At 39.1% G+C, this 23,574-nt stretch overlaps 1 pseudogene; it reads left to right on the forward strand.

The window, feature by feature from the left end:
* The first annotated feature begins 20 nt into the window (after window positions 1-20).
* Window positions 21-422, forward strand: LOC118661074 (annotated as a pseudogene).
* Window positions 423-23,574: the final 23,152 nt, after the last annotated feature.

Consider the following 23,574-nt stretch of genomic DNA (forward strand, 5'->3'; position numbering starts at 1 on the left):
TTTCTGTGTTCTCTCTGGAGGCCCAGATGTTCTCAGATAATTCACTTTGCCCTGACTGTGGACAACAGTGGTTTCCTAGTTTAGAACTAGGCCACTGGTTGTACCAAACTGAACTTATTGAAAATGAATGTTACCAAGTATTCTTAGACCATGTTAACAGAGCTGATTATTGCCCTGAGTGTTATCCTGGTAGTCCTGATAACAGAAGCCTTGTCCTTCCTTGGTCTTTCCCATTTGAATGGACTCCCCAAAATCTTACCAGGTAGACCTTTGAAAAAGCTTGCCACCCATTTCTTCTGGGTCCTCCACTGGTTAGAAAAAGGATACATGCCTCTAGAATAGCTGGTTTTAACCCAGAATTACAATTAATCTTGGCCAGAACAGACACAACCTTAAACAAAAAACTTGTCCAAAGCAAATAACTTCTTAAAGAGTCACAATCATGGAGACCCTAGAGGGTTTTGTGATAGTAACCCAAGGAAGATGGAAAAAATGACAGTTTTTAAAATCTGATCCAGGCTGTCACTACTTTGGGGAACTGCTTAAATTGTTGGGCCTGCTCCCATGGTCTGCACCTATTCTGTTCGGCATGAATTCAATCACTGTTCCAGCCAGACTCTTCATCCAGAACCCGAGTATTTCATGTTCCCTATGTCTTAGAAGTAGCTTACCCCTCCGAAAAGTCTCCACAGCCTAATTATTGACATAGGACAAGGTAGTCCTAGAGAATATGCCCCATATTGTGTATACCATGATGATATTTCTAGTGATAACTTCTGTGGGAAAGCATCTTCATTATAGCTGACTTCTAGATGATTTTGATAAAATAACTAGACATTTTAATAAGAAACTACATTGTTCTAAATTGTACCTCTTGTGATTTTATATATCATTTATCCATATATAATCATGTATTCATAATTGGCTCTATTTGGCCTCAGTGTGGCTTTGATATTAGAGATAACTGGTCATCTCCAGAGAAACCACATTCTATTGGGTATCACCTACATAGGTTACACAAAAACATGCAGAAATGCCACTGTCTATACTTACTTGGCTGTGCATAAACAAAGACTGTCCTGCCTTTGTGGTGACTGAACTTAGAATGTCCTACCAGGAAGTGGAAAAGTGCCTGGGTATGAGATAGGTTATAAAAGAAGTTATCCAGCTTGACTCCATAATAGTATGATCAATCTAAGGGAAGCATCTTAAAACCAAGAGGTATTTCTGGGTGTTAGTCACATTCTGAACTTCACTTGTTCACAGGAAATTTAGAAAAAAAACAACCTGTTGAAACATCTCAGAGGCCATGGGATAAATTTAAAATTCTACATAAGATGCTAGATAATCCAGTGCTTATGTAGCAACTCAATATTCTCAGGGTCCCAGGTCCTTCGTTTTTCCCCTCTGAGACCCTTATCTCATTAGCTTTTGTCTTATTAGTGTCCTCAGTGATTACAGTGTGGCTTGTTGTTGCTCTAGGCATTTCAGTCCCATTTGGAAGTAGAGAGCGAAAGCTTTCTCCTTTGAAGACTCTGTCTTACTTGGAAAGAAAATCTTTCCCAAAAGTCCCTCACCAATTTCTTCTTACATCTCATTGGAAGGTACTGGTTCAAATGGGAGCCCAGGGAGCCAGGCAAAGGAACATGGGGCTGGCAGGGCCTGAGCAGGGCACCTTGTCTCCCCTAATAAAACAAGGGCTATTTTAGGAAGGGAGCAGTGGGGAATGAATGGCTGTTTTTATGCAAGAACTCATGCCTGCCACATGTTGTGAAACCTGAGTTGTTTGTTAGTCTGTATAAATATTGTACCCCAGAGACCTACCCTGTATCTGCCTTATGCCTATCTTGGTGGAAGTTCTCTCCTGTAATATTGCTGAATAAACTACGGGGACTGCTAAACTGAAAATAAAACAAAAAAAACAACAACACATTCTTAGGTCCAAATGACGAAAAAAATCATTATTCTGGAATCTATCGGAATTATTCAAGACTTATTTTCACTTCTGAGAATTTGTTTTTCCTATTTCTCACTATTCCAATAAAAAGTTTCTCTTGAGCTATAAAGGCAATATTCCCCGTTAATTTTGTACATTTGTAAGCCAAAACTTTTTTATTAGACTTTCACTTGACACGCCTGATCTTTAAGGAAATGATAAACATACAGGATTTTACAGTAAGGTTTTTAAAACTTAAGATAGCGATAGAGTCAACAAAAAATGTTTATAAAAGATAAAGTAATTTAAAAGGTTACCTTGTAATTTCATTTCCATTTGGAAAAATTGTATTTTTTTTATCAGATCACAGTTATCTCTTCTATTGTCTAAAAATGTTCATTTCCAGTAAAGAAAATGAGACTGTTTCAACCTCATACAGATGCACCATTGCTCATGGCAGCACTAGTTTTCCCTGCTGGGGAGACCCAAGATGAATGATACAAAAAGCCAGCACCGCGGCCCAGCTGTGATCCTGTAGAAGAGATGCAGGGCCAGAAGTCTGAGTTCTCAGATTTGTTACAGAAAGCAAAAATGTTGCTCCCATCTGAGGAATGACATTTCTAACTATTATTTGTACTCAGGAAGTCACTACGTAGATTCTGTGCCGGTTCTTGGGAGAAGAAAAAGCAGATTGACCTGGAGAGAAATGCCAGTCATTTTTTCCACTTCATGTCAAAGGTTAATGGATACAAAAGAACCTGCCTACATTAACTTCTTTTATACTTCAGAGAAATAGAATAACCTCACTGAAAATGAATATGCCCCTAGGTCTGACTTTTTTGGAATGCCTTTTTAGACTGTTCAATCCACCCTTTACCATGTGAGGCTCTTCTATCACACCCATTGCCAATAAGCATCATCTATGTGATCTGCAGCCTTTTTTCAATACACAGAGTAAAATGAAACTCCCAACTGAACATACTGTATTTAAGGTCCTTCATATAGAAGCTGTTACTTAGGTAAGGGTTAGACTCACAGTAGTGCTACAGGTGCACAAGATGGCTAGGACATCTCTATGACCAGAAACCCTCCTAAAGCAAAGCGTGGTTATAGAGAATATTAAATCAACTGCATACCATGTGTAGAGGTGATGCTCTATAAATAAACCTTTCATGGAAGGTTAGTGCATATCTTCAGGTCATTGGACAACTGGCTCACAGGCACCAGTAACTATTTAGTTAAGAAGAAAAAGGTTCTGTCACTTAAAATACTTTTAAAGAGCATCAAAGACCACATTCTGATTATCTTTGCATCTCCTACAAATAGAAATTACCACAATTCTAAGCATAGTAAGATAACCAATATTTGATAAACCATATGACTATATGGTTTATCAGAATACTGCATCTACTTTCAAGAAATGGAAAACCTGACAAAATACAGCCTAAGCAAGTAGCAGGTTTATTTTTACCTCTCAAAGAAAAAGGTCCAAAAAGAGCTAGTTCGGGGCTGATCTGTTAGTTCCATGATGCCACAATGAGACTGGACACCTTCTATTTTGTTTTCCCATCCCACCACTCTTAGCATTTGGCTTTCAGCTTCATGATGTCAAAATGACAGCAGCAATAGTAGGTATCACATCCATGTTCCAGGCTGGAGGGAGGGTAAAGGCAAAGCATAGAGAAGGAGACATGTGTCAGCTAAGTCTGTTCCTCTTTATCTTTAATGTAATAGCTTTCCTAGAGGCCCTAACAAATGCTTCCACTTACATTTCACCTCCTAGAAGGGAGGGTCTCATGACCAAACAAGTTGTCATCTAGGGAAATCAAGACTTTATTCACATATATTGCCTCTTCTCAAAGAAAATTGAATAAGAAGAACATTCAAAATAGATATAAGATAAGCAATTAATAGTAGCTATTAGATACATTACTTTCCAGGTATAGATGGCCAAGGTGGGTAGCAGTAGGCTGGAGAACAATGCTTCTGCATAACACAGAAGGCTCTCCATCAACTAGTCTCAGGACTTCAAATGTACCTGCCTTTCACTGAAGCAATCATGTACATGATTGCTGTCACATATGCCTCCCTGTTCCTCTAGTACCCATTTACTCAGAAAGCTATTTGCTATCAGGACTTAGTTCAGGTATCATCACATCCACATGGAAACCTTTCCTGCTCTATCAGATGTAGTTTGTCAATTAACTACTAGAAAGTGGGCTGAATGAGGAAAATCACTGTCTTATTTACCTTTGTATTTTTAACTCTCAGAACAATGCCTTCATGATTTATTTGACTTATATTCCACATCTCCAGTAAAGATATTACACATTTTTTGGCTAAGGTGCATCAATGAATGGCTTTCTCATATACAGTATTAGGGGTAGAGAACCAACAAGGACTCAAATCTGTTTCACTAGTTTTGGAACAACATGGGTGAATGGTAATCAGTGTTCCAGTGTTATACATCATAAAGCAAAGTTCACAAAACTAGATACTTTGGGGGCATTAAAAGTAACTAAATGTACAAAGATATCGAGTCCTTGGAATAGGTGTAATGAGTGCTATGGTGAACCAGCAGGTACACACCACCTCTAAGAATATTTAAATGCAAGAATGTTTACCACATTCTGGCCAAATTTCACCTGTGGTTGAAATTGAGCAATAGGGAAACAGTTGGGACAAAGGACACAAAAATGACAGCCCAAATTCTTTAAAAAGAGGTCTTCCTACTCTCATCTACCATATTTTAGATACTGAGAAATCATATATTAAAAATGCATACTTTTGCTTAATGTAGAATCCTGGTGAACTCTGCAAATAATCAGTTGCAAATCATGTATCTAGGTCACTGAATTTATTTTATTCACTACTACAGGCCCAGTGCATGAAATTTGTGCATGAGAGGGCCAGCCTGCACCCTCTCCAATCCAGAATCCCTCTTGCAATCCGGAATCACTGGCTCCTAACTGCTCACCTGCCTGCTTGCTTGATGCCCCTAAATGCTCTCCCCTGCCAGCCTGATCCTCCTAACTGCTCTCCCCTCCTGGCCTGATTGCCCTAACTACCTAACTGCTCTCCCTTGCTGGCATGATCCACTAACTACCCTCCCTTGGCAGCCTGATCCCCCTAACTGCCTAACTGCTCTCCCCTGCCAACCTGATCCCCCTAACTGCCTATCTACTCTCTGTTGCCGGCCTGATTGCCTTAACTGCCTATTTGCTCTCCCCTTCTGGCCTGATTCCTCTAACTGTTTATCTGCTCTCCCTTCCTCTTCACGCCCTTTGGATCCCTGGTGCAGGCTTGCTGAGAGCTCCCCGCCATGGCCCTGCCCCCGAACTGATTGGTCATTGCGTGACAATGTCCTGGCCAATTTGCATATTCATCCATTATTAGTATAGATACGCAATGTTTGGTATGAGACAACTAATTTTTGAAAGGCATTTGCCAAATAAAATGACATAAAGTAGAGGCACAAGAACAATTTTTATTGAATCCATGAATAATTGATATGACTCTAATGTGTTTTAAACCACAATTGGTCATATACTAACTTCACAGAAATACAAGATATCTCTTAAATACTGATTTAGTTGTTGACTGCATCAATGAGTGCATGAATGAATCAATGGCTTTTTGTTTAAGCCCATGGTTGTCACACACTAACTAACCTAACATAAATTCATGGTACCTGTTTCATTTTTTCTCCTCTCCCTATAGCCACTCATGGCCTCAATGGGGGTGAAAACGCTTTTCTGATCCCTTAACTTTGGATTCAGCTTTTTGATTTCTTTGTTTGGTCAATGACATAAAGTAAAAAAAGACAATGAGTATGTTCTGACCCTAGAGCTTAGAAGCTTTGTGTGTTTCCACACCCTTTTTGCATCTCTGATATTTACAGTGGAAAAACTGATATATAGAGATTTGTTCAGTTTAAGAAAAGCATTCTTTTCTTCTTTAAATTATATTTTAATAAAACTTCAGGCACATTTTTTAAATTTCTTTACTTATTAAGGTATTATATATGTGTTCTCATTCCTCCAATACTCCCCCAACCCCAGCCCCACTCATGCCCTCACCCACCTGTTGTCTGTGTCCATTGGTCCAGGGGTGAGCAAACTTTTTGACTCGAGGGCCACAATGGGTTCTTAAACTGGACCGGAGGGCTGGAACAAAAGCATGGATGGAGTGTTTGTGTGAACTAATATAAATTCAAAGTAAACATCATTACATAAAAGGGTACGGTCTTTTGTTTTTTTAGTTTGATTCATTTCAAACGGGCCAGATCCGGCCCACGGGCCATAGTTTGCCCACGGCTGGGTTAGGCTTATATGCATGCCACATTTTAAAAAAAAGCCTTTCATAAATATTAAAACTGGAGTCCCATTAAAGAGCTAAAAATACTTTAATTAATGAGTTTTGTTTCCTATTGACATTTCTTGTGAAGCTTTTTACATTCATTATATTATCTGACAAGCAAGATATGAAAAATAATTTTACAGAATATATGAAAAATTAATGCACCTAATTAATTCTGCATTTTTATCCTAAAAATACCAATGTCCTTTAGTCTATATTCTTGTAAAGAAAAAAAGACATTAATTTTTCTATTTCATAAAGGATATTTTTCCATTGACCATTTTGATTCAAAAATAATTTATGAGGGTAATGGAATTAGTATTCTGTGAGACAAATTCAATAAAAGCATTGCTCATAGATTATTTTATTCGATTCCTTACTGTAAATTACTGAGTAATCATTGTTATTTTTATTTTGAAATGAGAAAATTGAGTCTCAGTGAGTTTAAGTAAGTTGCTCTAATCATGCAATTAAAAAATACACAGGTGAGCCTGGCCAGTGTAGTTCAGCGATTGAGTATAAATAGAAGAACCAAGAGTTTGCTTCCTGGTCAGGGCAACTCCAGGCAGAGTTGTGGGCTGGATCCCCAGTAGGGGGCATGCAGGAGGCAGCTGAGTAATGATGTTTCTCTCTCATCAATGTTTGTCTCTCTATTCCCCTCCCTTCCTCTCTCTCTAAAATACAAAAACAAAAAAACAATAAAAACACACACAGGTGAGATTTGAAATTGGGGCTGTCAGACACCAACGTTTTTGCTCATTGAAGTGTATTTCATCATAATGTCAGAAAATAAATTACGTATAAAAGAATAATTCAATACTAAAATAATTTAAAACATGCCAGAAAGTATATACTCTCCATCATGAAGTTTTGGGGAAGAGAAATGGATTAAGAATGAAAAATTCCAGGGACTCTCAACTTAGGAAGAAAAGAAGGCATTGATAATGAGAAAGTTGTCAGCCCCAGGTTATGATGATGGGACACACATTCTGTATGCCCAGGAGACAAGGAGAGACTTTCAGCTGTAACGCCATGTTCCGTGGTGTAGGAGACACGATGATTCTAGGTGAGGCAAAGATGGAGCCCTAATAACATCAAATCATAGAGTTGAAGAAGATATGCCCTTCTATAATTGTTTATAAAACTAGAATATACAGAAGAGAAAATGAAAAAAAAGAAAAATAGGAGTACACCTCCATGAGTATTCACAAAGTGAATCTTCCAGTGTGACCAGGAACTGAGGCAGGAGTAAGGACATCACCACCACCTGAAAGGCGTCAGTTTGTGTACGCGCACAATCTTTTACTCTTCCTCCTTTTCACAATCAACTCCTGAACCCACAAATTAACACTTCTGGTTTCTGAGCTTCATTTAAATAGATAGGTCTTTTGGGGGTTTTTAATGTACAATGTAATTGTCTGGAAATAATAATTTATTTTGCTTCCAATCTTTATGCTTTTTTTCTTTTATTTTTATATATTTTTCTAGCTTTATTAAGTTGGCTGGGAGATTAAGTAAAATATTAAGTACAAGTCGTCATTGTGAGCTATAGGTTTTCTAGAGTTTAAGGGCAGCCCTTTATGAATACTTATCGAAGTTTTTTTGTTTGTTTTTTAATTCTTGAGTGGATGTTGAGTTCTCTCAAATGTTTGCCTAACTTTTTGAAATAATCACATAATTCTGACTTTTTTCTATTTTCAATTATTATAATGTACTACACTGATTGACTTAGTATTCCCTTCACCTAAAACGTGACTTTGTTTAATATCCATGTTCTTTATACCCTTTAGAAAAAATCCACCATAGAAACCATCTGTGCCTGGTATTCTCTTTGTTTTATTTTGTTTTTGCTTTCAATTAAAATGTCTTTAAATTACAGATTCCATTTATTCACTAAATATTAAATAATTAAAGTTTTTATGACAATTTGAGAAGTTGTTTGCTTTCCTCAGAAATTGTATATTATACCTACATTTTTCTCTTTATTGCCATAAAAATGTCATATTATAATATTTTGCAAACCTGTTACTCTTCATTCCTGATATTTGCTCTTTATATCTTTTCCTTCATGTTCTTTTACTCTTTTTGTCTTGATTGAAGTTACCGGTCATTTATTAACCTTTTTTTTTCTCTTTAGAATAAGCTTTGGGCTTTGTAGATTGTCTCTATTATAGGTTTCTATTTTATCAGTTTCCCTCAATAATATTTTATTGTCTTTTAATTTTGCTTGATTTAATTGTTTTCCCATTTTAAAATCATTTTTAGAGAGATATTTACATTATGATTGCCCAGCCATTCTGCTTTTCTAACATCTAAATATAGGAACTTCTCTATAAGTCCTGATTTAGGTATATTCTACAATTTATGATATCTCCCAGCTCCATATTTACTTCAAAATAGTTTTCTTGTTTTCTTAGGATTCTCCTAGAATCCATGTGTTATTTTTAAATATTTTACCTAATTTTAAAATATATGGGCATTTCTAGTTATATTTTTAAAATAGATTTATAGTTTAATTTCAATAGGGTAAAAGAATATAATCTAAATTCTTTCAATTATTTTAAACTAGAGGCCCAGTGCATGAAATCCGTGCACTCAGAAGGTCCCTCAGTCCGGCCTCCACTCTCTTGTAGTCCGGAAGCCCTCAGGGAATATCTGATTGATGGCTTAGGCCCCCTCCCCCTAAGCTGTCAGTCGGACATCCTTAGCGCTGCCACGGAGGCAGGAGAGGCTCCTGTCACTGCTGCTGCACTCACCATCCATGAGCTGGCTTCTGGCTGACCGGTGCTCCCCTTGTGGGAACACACTGACCACCAGGGGGAAGCTTCTGTGTTAAGCGTCTGTCCCCTGGTGGTCAGTGTGCATCATAGTGACCAGTTGTTCTGCCGTTAGATCAATTTGCATATTAGCATTTTATTATATAAGATTTATTGTGGCTCACTTAATGGATTAGCCAATGATCAATTTTGTAACTATTCCATATGTACTTCAAATATCTGGGATATTTTTCCAGTTGGCTGCATCATTAAAAATAAATTGATTAGGTCAAATATTAGTTATTGTGTTACCTTTATCTTCTATGCCCTGAACAATTTTTGTTGGCAAGTTCTATGAGTTTCTGTGAGGGTATATAAAATCTCCCACTATGGCCGAAACTGGTTTGGCTCAGTGGATAGAGCGTCGGCTTGTGGACTGAAAGGTCCCAGGTTCGATTCCGGTCAAGGGCATGTACCTGGGTTGCGGGCACATCCCCAGTAGATGTGCAGGAGGCAGCTGATCGATGTTTCTCTCTCATCGATGTTTCTAACTCTCTATCTCTCTCCCTTCCTCTCTGTAAAAAAAATCAATAAAATATATTAAAAAAAAAAATCTCCCACTATGGTTGAAAATTTGTTCACTTTCCCTTTAATTTCTGTTCTCTTCCTTTTTATATAATTTAGAGGTATATTTGTGGAAATCTGCCAATTTATTACCATTAATCTTTCTTTTGGATTGACATATGTCACTGAAAAACATTGCTGTTTATTTCTAGTAATGTGACATTAGCTGCTTAACTCACAAAAAAAGCATGCAAGAATCTCCACCCCAGATGCTCTGCCTTTTCTCAAAATTCCTTAACAACCTTAATAATTCCCCAGTAATCCTGGACCCTTCCCTCTGCCATTATACACTGTCAGGGGTTATTCATCCTGACCTTCTTCAAGTCTCCTAAGGGATTATATGGATGGAGAGGAGGTGTTTCACTAAATACAAAAGCAGGAACATGAATAATGGCCTCCAACTAGGATCTTCTATACAGATCAGCCTTTTGTTGCTGTAGTAGTTCTATTTTAAGTAGCATTTATCCTCCAAGTCCAGAGGCCTTTTTCTTTGGAATTCTTACTCATATATCACTCCACTTTCTTTCAAATTACATCATGCATTCAGAATGAAGTGAACTTGAATTGATTGGATAATGTCTCAATGTTCCTCATAAATTTGTTTCAGCTGATTTCCCAGCCTTTCCTTTTCTTATAAGACAGTTTCAGGATTGTAAGCTACAGAGTTTGTATGGTACTATGGTACCTAAGTTGACCCTACTAACATTTTTTATTTTTATTTTTGCAAGCTGCTAAAGATGCCCTCACCTTTGGAAATGATGATATCATATACTCCACTTAATTTATGTTAAAACATCCTGCCAATATTTGTTATGGCAGCAGTGAACACAATCTCTCTTTGTCTGAAATTTTCTTTTTTAAAAATATATTTTTATTGATTTCAGAGATGAAAGAAGAGGGAGATAGAAACATCAATGATGAGAGAGAATTATTGATCAGCTGCCTCCTGCACTCCTCACACTGGGGACCAAGCCTGCAACCTGGGCATGCGCCCTCACTGGGAATTGAACTGTGACCTCTTGGTTCATAGGTCAATGCTCAACTGCTGAGCCATACCAGCTCGGTCTTTATCTGAAATTTTCCACTTATTTTGGCTTATTCCCTTTTTGACATATTCCATCATAAATATTTGTAGCAAGTCTCCCAGCTTGAGGTTAAGCTTTATCCAATTAAGGATTCAGCTATGTCTGTATATGTGTGGGAGACTTTTAGGGTAAGTTTTTTAGGACTCTAGTTACATGGTAGATCATGAAACTTCTGGGGGAGGGGGAACCCATTGTGAGGGAAGAAGAAATCAAGTTCAGAGGTGTGGTCCAAGAACTATGTGTCCTCATCATAGCAGAGCAGTAATTGTGAACACAAGTCTCAGTCATTTCAATTATCTTCTGCCCAGCCCCCAGGACACATGTCTGAAATCAGTAGTATTATGTGAAGGTTAATGAAATATAAAAGAACCATTTCACAAAGAATTTGTGCCAAAATCTTCTGCAGGGATGAATGTCTGCACCAGCAGTGTCGGCAGGACTTAGTGCACACATCTGCGCATTTGGTGCTGGACATGCAGAACTTCGTTCCTGAAATGGATGAGCACCAGCAACTGTGGTGGCACCTGGCAGGCAACAGCAATGGTGGCACCTTTGGAGGTGCTAACTCCATACTTGCTGCATCAGCTAGTGCAGCTATGGTAGATGGTGTCAGAGTAAGCCAGAAGGAGAGATGGAGAAAAACAGTGTATGTGTGAAATCTCCAAAAAAGCTGGCTTGTGGAACATGTAGGAGACCTGTCTTGAGAAATCCTCAGAATACTCTGAAGGAATTAAAGTTTCTTCAGAGCTGACACATAAAATTGTAATACTATATTTATTATACCATATATTTTTATTATATATGTATTATATGTCTATATTATATTATATTATATATGATGTTATTATAGATTTATTATAAAATATATGGTATATATTTATTGTATATATTATATGCACATATATAATATATACAGTATGCATATGATATTATATATATACACACACACACTGTAGATAACTTCCCCAACACCCACATACACTTATATACATACTAGGCTGGAGCCATTAAGTAAGTAGTTATGAATGTTTTAAATATTAGGAGATCCAGGATAAGGGTCTAGCAGCTTGAAACAATTAAGATAAATGTTTTCTTCTCCAAAGTTTATTTTAAGAACTTATGCTTTTATATTAGTATGTTAATGAAGAAAAAATCTGAATTTTTCTTAAATATAAATCATACTGATTTTTATCTGCATACTACCAACATTTAGATGATAAAATTTAAATGCCACCCTCATGCTTGCTTTATACCTGGCTTAGTTAAAATATAAGTTTTCAAAATTAAATAAAAGTATAAAAATAAACATATATTTTCTATTATTTGTCACAATATCTTTGAATCTGAGACTATTAGAATTATAAATATCACCCATCTACTGGTAGATTACTATCTACTGATAGATTAATACTGAGGATGAAAATTATTATATCAGTCAAACACTACCTGGTTATCAGAAAGATACAGGTACTGGGGAGATCCTGGGTATTTAATTTAATTTTTTTTCATTGCAAATGCTTTAGCATTCAAAATGTGTTTTTCACATGTAGAGAAATATCGTGGAATAAGGGAAACAGTTTATCAGGAGGAAGGATTATCTAATTTACCATAGCCTACATTTTCTTGTATTTTAATTGCTCCCTAAACTGATCATTACTAAAACAATTAAACTACAGACTAGGTACTAGTAACCAAAACATTTGGTTCCTCATTCATAGTGATTAGGTTTCACAGCTTTAACTTGTTTTCCTCAAAAAATTTTCCTTAATTTATCCAAGGACCAAAAGATTAGTATTATTATATTAAAGGTCTGATGCACAAAATTCGTGCACTGGTGCGGTCCCTAGGCCTGGCCAGTGATCAAAGCACGAGCATCTGGCATGGAAGGGCAGATCCCAGCTGACTTCTGGCTTCCCAGCAGCGCCACACAGAAGCTGGCCGGGCACCCCTGCCCCCAGGTAACCAATGAGAGGTGGCAGTCCCCTGCCTGGGCACTGAGAGGTTGATCGCTGCCACCCACCCCCAGTTCCCTGTCCCAGCCCCGGAGCCTGGCCCCAATCAGGCAATCAGGGCCTGCCAGCCACTGGTCACCATCAGCAGAGTGATAGGTCAGGGCTGGGCACCCCGCCCAGCTCCCTCAGTGCCTGGGAGCCAGGCAGCAGTACCTCCCCCACTGCTGCTGCTGGTCGCCCTCTGTGGGGTGATTGGCAGGGCGATCAGACCCCCGCTCGCACCCACGTTGGCCTGGTGACACCTGCTCACTTGCTCCACCATCCTGGCACGGTCCCACTCTCCTCAGGTCCCATCAGGGCTGGCAGTGCCTCCACTGCTGCCCACTGCCAGTGCCACATCGCTGACACCCGCCATGTTCCACACCACCCCATGGAGGTCAGTACATGTCATTGTGCGCGGTCGAACTCCTGATCGAACCCCCGGTCGAGGGGACAATTTGCATATTAGGATTTTATTATATAGGATAATGCAAAATAAAAATCATTTGCGCTGCTCAAAAAATTAGAAAGAGGTAAAAATTCATTTCACAAAAAAAAGCATGGAATCACTAAAACCATCACAAATGCTATGGAATACTAAATTTGATTTTTGAGATATTGCAAGTCAAAGCATTTGCCCAAGTATGTACCAACCACAGACAATCAAACTCACATGGCTCTCCTAAAGCACCAGCATCCGTCACTGTCCCAGGCGTGCTCCCCAGGTTACTACAAAATGAAAGATCCAAAATTGTGTAGGGGGGGCAGAATTCCAAAAGGATATCTGGGGGAAGGTAGTAGACTCTAACTTGTACTTTGCTGACTTGAGATATGATTTTAAATTATGAATAGCCCATGAACTTGTGCTAGTATTGGTCTCTATAGATATACCAGGAACTCAGCACAGCCCTCGTGGGTCTGTGGGGAAGCCTAGGGAGCCCTCCCACTCGTGATGGCAAAAGAGCAAATGGGTTGAGTCCCAATCGCTTTAACACACTATGGAAGGAAGCTTTGCCTCAGCATCACTTTGGCAGATCATAACTTTTTCAAACAGTAGCTAAAGAATATTAAGTTAAATAAAGTAACATGATTGACTTTTCTCATATAATTCTCCGAATGTTTGATATTTGTTAATCATATCTGTCTAGGATTAAAGACTCTTGGAAAGCAGAAAACATGACCTAAATTTTTCAGCTTTCTAATTACATCTGAGAAGATACAGAGAATATACCAAATCCTTTCTTTATTTTCTCCTTTGTCTTATAACTTTTCATAATCTGATTATAATATTGTGAATTATAGAAAATGAAAAAAGCATAGAGAAAGATGAAAAAAATTAATATTATCTGTAATCCCACTACCAAAAAAGTCTCTGTTGATATATTGGTGCATTTCTTTGAAATTCTGTGCCCACCCCTCCAATCAACTTTGGAAAAACTTGTCCATGTTTTTGTTTGCTTGTTGTGCTTTTGTATAACTGGAATCATACTAATTTTGCACACATCTTATTAAATATTCTTTGGTTCCACATCTTTATGGCTGCACAATTATCCATTTGTGGCACAAACAACTAGCTCCTTGTTAAAGCCACACACTTCTCCTTTACAGTGTAGAGTCCCCAAACAGGGACATTCTTTCTTAGATCTAAACTGGGTCATGTGACTGCATATTGGCTGGTTATGTATGTACATAAATGATGTACGCCATTTCTGTACATAAATGATGTATGTTCTTCTGCTATAGCACACAAGAACCTCCTCCAAAATCTTCCACTTCTTCTCCTTCCCACACCTGCCAGTTTGAAATGAATACCCAGGAACACCTGGGAAATCACATGTCCTGAGTGGCAGAGCGTCCATCAGCCTGGGTCCCTGAGTGACTGCATGGAGTGGATTCATCAGTACCTCCTTCACCAGGAGTTGTGAGAAATACCTCCCACTCTGTTATGCCACCGAGATTTGAGGTCTATTGTTAGAGCAGCAAGCATGATCTTAAACAATACATAAATAGGACCTAATTTAATTATTCTTTTATTGTTGAATATTAACTGGTTTTCAAGTTTTTATTCTGCATAGAACTGTAATTATGATATTTCTGTAATTATGATATTTAGCAATAAATCTTTGTGTATACATGTATCTTCAAGACACATTTCTAGAAATCATATTATTTGAATAAATGAACATTTTAGGATAATGGTACATATAGCCACCTGACCTCAGAAAAAGTTGAAATAATGTACGCTTCGATAACTTATGTGTAAGAATTCTTGTTTCCCTAAACACTGAATCTTTCCCAATCTTTTCCAAATTCATAAGAGAAAAACAATGTTTTTACTTCTTGGATTATACCTGAGGTTATATTTTTCCTATGTATTTTTTCTTTTCCATTATAACTATATGTTTTTATGTTTCCCCATTTATGTTCAGATATAAGACCAAGATCATTACCTGCATGTTCTGAGCCACACTAGACCAAGGTTGCCAACAGGTCAATATAGTCAGACTCATACACTTGTGTGTTAGAGTTATTCTTGCTGCTGTAGAAAACATAGCCTGCCAGTTTGAGCCTTAGCACCTTTTTTGCTATAGCCTATCCTTTCTATTTCTGGGGGAACCTATTATTCTTAACTTGGGCCAAAGTTCCTGATCTCTAGTCTAGATCACCTGCTAGGATAGAAGAGTTCACCTGAACTCCAGTCCTCCAGGGTAATTCCGTAACAACCTTCCCTGTTCTCACAGCCCCCTTTCCAGGGGCCAGATGCTGCTCCCACACTCCTGGTCACTGACTTCAGTGATACCGCCTCCTGCATGTTGCACGTCTTGTCACTATCTGGAGACACCTGAGGCTTTTATGTGTATTCATTTACTCACTTATGTTTATGAAGTGTCTCCTGTGGTCAGGCTCATGAGAGGTGTTGGTGTCACTGGTGTAAACACAAAGGCACAGTCTCTTCCCTCACTAGTCACCCTGGCCAGGTGGCTCAGTTAGATGGAGAGTCATCACATACACTAAAAGGCTGTGGGTTCAATTCCCAGTCAGGGCACATATATAGGTTGTGGGTTTGGTCTCCTGAGCATGTACAGGAAGCAGCTTATCTATTAGTATATTTCTCTCTCACATTGATGTTTCTCTCTCTCTTTCTCTCTCTTCCCCCCTCTTTCCCTCCCTCTCTCTAAACAAATCAATAAAAACATGTCCTCAGGTGAGGATTTAAAAAAAAATGTAAAGAAAGAAAACAATTAATCCTATATAATAAAAAGGTAATATGCAAATTAACCCTCATGCCCTCACAATATGGCTGCCTACAACTGGCCTGGCAGGGGGGTTAGTAAGGGACGACCAAAAGACTGAACAAGCAGGCCGGCAGTGGGGGGCAGTTTGGGGTGACCAGGCCGGCACACAGAGATAGTGAGGGGTGATCAGGCCAGCGGAGGGGGGGGGGGGCAATTAGAGCTGACAAGGCAGGCAGGCAGGTGAGTGATTAAGAGCCAGCAGTCCAGGATTGTGAGAGGGATATCCAACTGCTGGTTTAGGCCCAATCCCCAGGATCAGGCCTAAATTGGCTGTCGGACATCCCCCAAGGGGTCCTGGATTGAAGAGGGTGCAGGCTGGGCTGAGGGGACCCCCCAGTGTGTGAATTTTGTGCACCAGGCCTCTAGTAAATATTTAATTGTCAAAGACAAAAACCAGAACTGCAAGGAGGTTGATTTTATTCAGGTTATTTTAACAGAGCATCTCCAAAGATTGGAGTATCTCAGCAAGGTAGCAGGGTAGTTTTGCCTTAGACTTGTAGCAGGAGGTGTAAACAAGTTGCCCATGGGGCGGTTTACAGATGGGGTTGTTCTGTAGGCAAGGGAAGTTGTAGTCAGTTATCTAACAGGAACTGTTTTGCTCTGTGGATAGCTACCTCAGCATAATTATTTTATAATGAACAGTTCTAATCTTGACTAATGAATTATGACAAGCAGTTCTGATCTCCGCTGGTCAATCATGAGACAAAGAATGGGAATTTGAGCTCTGTCTTTCCTTATCAGCAGATTCAGGCAAGGGGCAAATAAAAGTCCTGTATTTAGTCTTGGTCATAGTTCAAAACTGTAAAACAAAACAAAACACCTATGAAAGAAAAAAAAGGGGGGGTGGGGGGTTTAAGAGGAATTAACAGAGTTTAGTGAGAGTTAGAAAAGGCCTCTTAAGGTTGGGCATTTGGAGCCTTTTGGAAAAGCTTTCCAACAACACAAACAGCAAGGTCAAATTCCTAGAGTAGAGAAAAGCATTTAATAACCGAGAACGTTTTAAAAGGCCAATGCAGCTGCAGTGAGTATGAGGAGGAAAAACATACGTCAGCAGGGGCCAGATTAGGCAAGACTATGCAGCATATAATGATATGTTATTTTATTCTCAGTGCCATGAGAAGAATGTGGTCCAACTGGTGTTTGAAAAGATGACCTTAGCTGCCACTTGGAAAATTAATCAAATCTGCAAGGGGTTCATAGTCATGGATAAGGGAACTATTATAGTAATCTAGATTTAAAAAGGATGATAGTTTGGACCAGTGATGGCGAACATTTTGAGCTCGGCATGTCAGCATTTTGAAAAACCTTAACTTAACTCTGGTGCCGTGTCACATATAGAAATTTTTTGATATTTGCAACCATAGTAAAACAAAGACTTATATTTTTGATATTTATTTTATATATTTAAATGCCATTTAACAAAGAAAAATCAACCAAAAAGTTCTCGTGTCACCTCTGACACATGTGCCATAGGTTCACCATCACTGGCTTGGACTATGCTGCTATCTATGAACTTGCCAGATCCCTTACAGTTTTAATCCAATTGATAATTCTCTAGTATTTCCACACCTTTTTAAAGTAAGGGATTTAGAATGTTGGCAATAACCTTGAGGTCCCAGTAACGCTATTGGCCAGTTCTTAGTGAGATGACCCAACCTCGGCTTCTTTCTTTCTGATCAACCAATTGTAGAGGTGTAATGAGGCTCATAACCTACTGGATTTGGTTTCTCCCATCTCCGAAGATCTACCTCACATTATATATTCATGTCATACCTGTGTTATTGTGCTGTTTTCATGAAGCCTTGCACACTATCCCTGAAATAATCATTGTGTGAAAGTTTGTTTCCATATCACTATTTTTTTTACCCCAATAGCTTAACTATCTTTCTATTAGCTATGAAGTCAAACTTAAAGTCTTTAAAATCCCCTTCAGGAGAACCAACCTATCTTATCATTAATCTTTTTCATAAACTTTCTAGATCAACAAGAATAATATTCGCATTCAATGTTGTTATTGACTGAATGTCCCCACCCCCAGATTCAAAGGTTGAAATTCTAATACTCAATGGGATGGTATTAGGAAGTAGAGGCTTGGAAGGTAAATAGGTTATGAGGATGGAACTAGTATCTTTATAAAAAGAGACATGAAAGCTGGCTACCTCTCTCTGTTCTTCACCATGTGAGGGTTACAACAAGAAGAGAGCCACTCATCTATGAGCCAGATGTGAGCTCTCACACACTGGATTGTAGAACTGGCACCTTGATTGTAGAACTGTGAAAAATAAATTTCTGCTGTTTATAAGCCTTTCAAAGTATTCTATTATAGCAGCCCAAACCAACTAAAACAAGTGTGTGTGTATAATAACCTTTAAAATATTTTCTAATGATAAATTTCCTCATTTTTACCTTATTTTAAAGAGAGGCTTGGAGATTCTTTGTAAGGATGAAATTGCATCTTGTTAGGTGAACACAGAGTTATATTTGACATTGTAGGGAAACTCACATCTGTGTAGAAGGACCTGAAAGACTGGCAAGTAGTTGAAAGGATGGAATGTGCTGGGGATGAAGCATTTGTTTCTCAGCTTCAAACTCCGCTTTGCAATGCTGAGGCTGAAACTCTGCGCATCGCATTTCTGCTTTGTCACCTGGGTCCCTGTTAGTCCCTGGGAACAGGGGCTCTTGAGGGTGACAGAAAGACTGGTGAAGGGAGAAAATAGTTGTACCTTCTGATTGTCCCCTATTCCTATCAATCTCACTGCAGCAATTACTCTTCTGCTATTCTTCAGTGGGGACAGCAGTGGGTTCCTACTCGCAGTTTTTCCCATACCCTAAAGCCAGCCTCGCTGTGCCTGGGAGACAGCAGCGCTTGCCAGCTGGCACCCCTCCTCAGAGTCTGGACCCCAGTTCTCGGGCTCCTCCTCCAAGACCCTAACATGCATAGTTTCTTCTTGCAGCTCCTTTTTCTATGTTCCCTTTGAGAATTTCAGTTCTCTAATAATTGGTTAACAAATCCTTGTGTTAAATTATCTTTGTTAAAGTAACTTGTGCAGTTTCTTTCCTAACTGGACACTAAGTTGATACGGTAAGGAAGTTTTATGACAAGAAGTGACTTTAAATTTTAATTCTGCCCATTGAACTGGGTTACAGAATTCATTTATGGATTTCATAAATAAGGCTAACTAATGACCCTCCACTGGAATTTTAGGCAGCTTTACTTCTCTTGGTTATTAGGCAACTCACTTAATTTTTAGAGTGTATTTTTTTGGGGGGGGGAGTGGTAGTAGTGGTGGTGGAGGTGATCACATCACTACTGTTCACTAGTTGGTGAACTTGGACGAGTAAACAAAGAAGCACTTGTTCTCAAACCTAGACTACCTGGCTTGAAAGCATACCTCTTCCACTTACCTACTCTGTTAACCTTGGGTGAGTGCCTCAACCTCTCCTCACCTGGTAAAATGGAGATAACGAATGATTCATAATATTGTACTGAGGATTAGATGACATCGTTTATTTTTAAAAATTAGAAGTGTACTTGTCCAAATAAAAGCTCAGCACATTTTTCTGTTCTTATTGTCATTTGCCATGACATTCACAATCTTTTCTTATTGCTAATACATATCAAGTAAAGGTGAATGCATTTCTCATTGAAGTTTGAAAAAGTTCATCTAACCTCTGAGCTGCAATCTGACAAGTCACCTTTTCTCATTGACCCAAGTCCCTGTGTTCTTAGGGTGGGAGTGTGAGTTTAATTAGTGGCAGCAGTCCATTCGTAGTCTGTGAGAAAGGCAGTGCTCTTATTCTGTGGAGATAATCCCACTGTATTGATTTCCTTCACATATGGAACATTAGTAAATCAACAGTGATAGCACATGAAATACATGAAGTAATTTTATTTTCTTAAGTACCACATTTGGATTTGTGACTCAAAGTTCACCACATGACCCCGGTCATAACGTTAAATTACTTGGGAAACTAAGTTTGAATGGGCTGACCAATCTGCTGTCAGAAATGCAAGACCAAAAGTATGGGCCCAGGTGTGACTCTGTCTAATGTTGCCAACCAAGCTCATCCTCTGGAACAGCGGTTCTCAACCTGTGGGTCATGACCCTTTCACAGGGGTCGCCTAAGACCATCAGAAAACACATATATAATTACATATTGTTTTTGTGATTAATCACTATGCTTTAATTATGTTCAATTTGTAACAATGAAATTGGGGGTCACCACAACATGAGGAACGGTATTAAAGGGTCTCGGCATTAGGAAGGAGTCTGGAATATCCCCTTTCTATAAAAAAAGAAGAGAAAAACAATGCTAAACATGATTTCTTCCTAACAGTTCTGATTTATAGAGCACCTCTACGTGACCTTACTGGGAAGAATCATTACATATTTTAGATTTTTGGAAGTGCAAATTCAAATTTAAAAAAAAGATACCATCTTCAACCATAAAACTGGCAAAAATTAGAAAGAGTGAAACAGCAGGAGTTGGCAAGCATGTGGAAGAACAGGTTTGTTACTGGGAAACGCCTCAGTTGGGCTCGGGCTGCCTGTTGCTGTGTCTAATAGCAAAGGCAGGTTGAATCATATTAGGCATTTATTGAGAAGTCTAGCCAACCAAGAAGACAGGGCACTTACAAGCATCAAATCCTGCCTCCCAGCAAGGTGTAGGGGACAGGATTATAAAGGGGAAGGGGGTGAGGAATGCAGCAATGTGCAGGCCTGCAGGCCTCAGATGTCAGCTATTGTAATTAGCCATCAGGCAATGAGATTATGTTGAGGAGATGATGTTTTAACTCCTGGTGGGTCAGTCTGACCCTGCTTATTGGTTCTGCTTGCTGAATTCACAGCTGAGTCACCTCCTCAATCACTTCCCACGAGCCTTGAAAAGGAAACTCTAAGAAAAACTTAACCCCCTATTCACATATAATACACTTAACCCCCTGTTCACATAAGTATATGTGTTCTAAGATTTAAAATAATATGATTACTTTTCAGATTCATTCAGGTGCTCTATCTATTAGATTGTAAGTCCTCCCTATCAAAATCTCACACACCTTGCTGATGGACATGTAGATCACTACCAAACTTTGGAAGGTTATCTGGCAATTTAAAAATATTGCAATGTTCACAATCTTTGAACTCATCATTTGCACTTTTAAAAATTTACTATACTGACAAAAGTACCAGTACTTAAGAATGTAACTACAGGAATATTTGTTTTAGCACTTTTTAAAGTGGGGGAACCTAATTTGCATCAATAAGTAGTATTCCAATAAACTATGGAACATCTAGATTTTGCAATATTTTAGACCTGTTACAGCAGTTCCAGGGAGGGATATAAAAGCTAAGTGAAGAATGTGGATCAGAAAGAGTATGTGCAGCACCTCTTGATATCATAATACATGATACAGTTTTGTCAGAAAAATAAAAAGATAAAGATAATACATATGTATGCCTTTTCCTATGTATACATAAGCTTAGAAGCACAAAAACTGCTCAATACCACACGGATAATACTGGCTATCTCCATGGATGTGTTTTAGGCGGAGGCCCAGGTGGAAAGGGTTTCTGGAGTGACTGTTATTTATTTTCTCTGAATATTTGTAGTGTTAAGACTTTTCAGAACAGCCATGATTTTCATCTGTAATTTTTAAATAAAATAAAACAATAATTTATCATAACAGATAAGGGAACTAAATCTAAGAATTTTTAAATTTCCACATCTAATCAGGAGATAATGAATACAGTATTTGAATCCAAATCTGTATGATTCCAAAGGCATCTCAATGGTTCCGCGCACGCTTCCTCTGGCCTCAGAAAACACACACTCGGAAGGAACAGGTAGAGTGAGTAGGACTGGGCTGGAGGAGCATTCAGATTCTTTCGGAAGTCACGTTCATGCGAAGCCTTTGTTTCCTGTGGGATTCGCCTTGCCCATTGGTGAGAAAACAGGCAGAACACAGGGTGCCGGTGGTCTCTTCTGTAACATTTAACCACATTACCACGTCCGGTAGTGTCCAGGGATACTGGAATAAGGCAGCAGCGCTATTTGGAGCAGGCGTAGAAAAGTATTGCCCAGCACCGAAGAGATAAAATGAAGAAGCGCTGCTTGTTGTCACTTCAATTCATTTATCAGGGCCGGGGTTTCCTTCGGGGCAGGATAAAAAAAATGAGAGCTTGTGAGGCAGCTCAGCAGATTGCCGCGTACCCACAATATGCAAACCCCATCTAACCAGACACCCATCAGCCTGCCTTGTGTGGGGGTGAAAAGGGATGATACCTGGTGAAGTATGTTTATCCAGTGGTTTGCTTTTTCTGCAAATGCTATCCTGTGGGAAAAGAGAAGCCCCTGCTTCGTAAACAGCCTTAGAAGCTGATGAGAAAAGCAATAAGCCTCTCTGAAAAGTCCTGCCTGGGAACATTTCCCCAGGGCCCTCATCTTATGCGCATTACTATGCAATGGGAATTAACTCCCATTCGCTGAGCAGCCCTGTGCTTCAGAGTTGATTACTCTTGTCCCTGGAGGCAGAGGTTTTCTGCATCACAGGACCAACCTGTGGGAAGGCAGGGCTTACTGAGCTGGTGCCCCTGGAGCTGAGCATGCCCATTGGGTGAAAGGTGACCAAGGCATTCCCTGCATATAAAAGCCCTGGTCTAAATGATGTTTACATTGATTCGGGCAGCTCAGAGAGGGCAGGCAGTGGGAAGACAGGAAGAAGAAAAGTTGTCCCAGAAATGATTTCAAAGCTATGCTAACTAGATATCAGAGGAGTAAATCAAGAGTAGTGGGCAACGTGCTCATGGAGCCAGAGTCAGAAATGCAGGGGGGCCCACACCGTCCACTGTGGTAACTGCTGCACTTTGCACTCAGAATAAGAAAGAGAAGGAAGTGAAATGAATCCATCAAGACCAAAAGCCCTCCGGTCCAAATCCGAGGTGGAAAGGGATCCCATTTTACATTCTGTTCTTTTAATCAAGCCATTACCCTTTCCCGGATTATCATCTGTGCTTCATGCAGTTATCGGCTCCAAAGGAGCTCAAGAAAGAAGCAAGGTCCTGGCGTGTGAAACAGGCTTTGGTCGAGTACTTTCTCTCATGTAATCCCGAAAGGGCCCTGCTGTTACTCGGGAAATGAAATATTCACAGACGTTTGAAAGCACAGAGAAATATCAAATCCAGCTAAGGAGCTGGCACATTTAATTGTAATTTTTTTTTTTTTTACAAAGGGTATTACATTTGTGTCCCTTTTTTCCCCCCCGCCCTTGACATTCCCTTGGCCTCCCCTACCCCCCATTAATTGTAATTTTTAAAAAAAGTCTTTGTTCTTGTCTTTTATGATGAAGACCTAAATGTCAACAAACAAGTGTTATTTTCAGAAACTTTTCAGCCAATGTCAAATATAATGTTTCCATAGCCCTGAAAGTAGAGATCACTTTCATGAAGTTTTTCTTCCCCCAAATAACTCCTGCCCTTAAAATATATCACATGTACAACTGTTGTTTTATGTGTTTGGTTTGTTTTGATT

Source organism: Myotis myotis, unplaced genomic scaffold (genome assembly GCF_014108235.1).
Source record: "Myotis myotis isolate mMyoMyo1 unplaced genomic scaffold, mMyoMyo1.p scaffold_m19_p_8, whole genome shotgun sequence".
Taxonomy (NCBI): Eukaryota; Metazoa; Chordata; class Mammalia; order Chiroptera; family Vespertilionidae; genus Myotis; species Myotis myotis.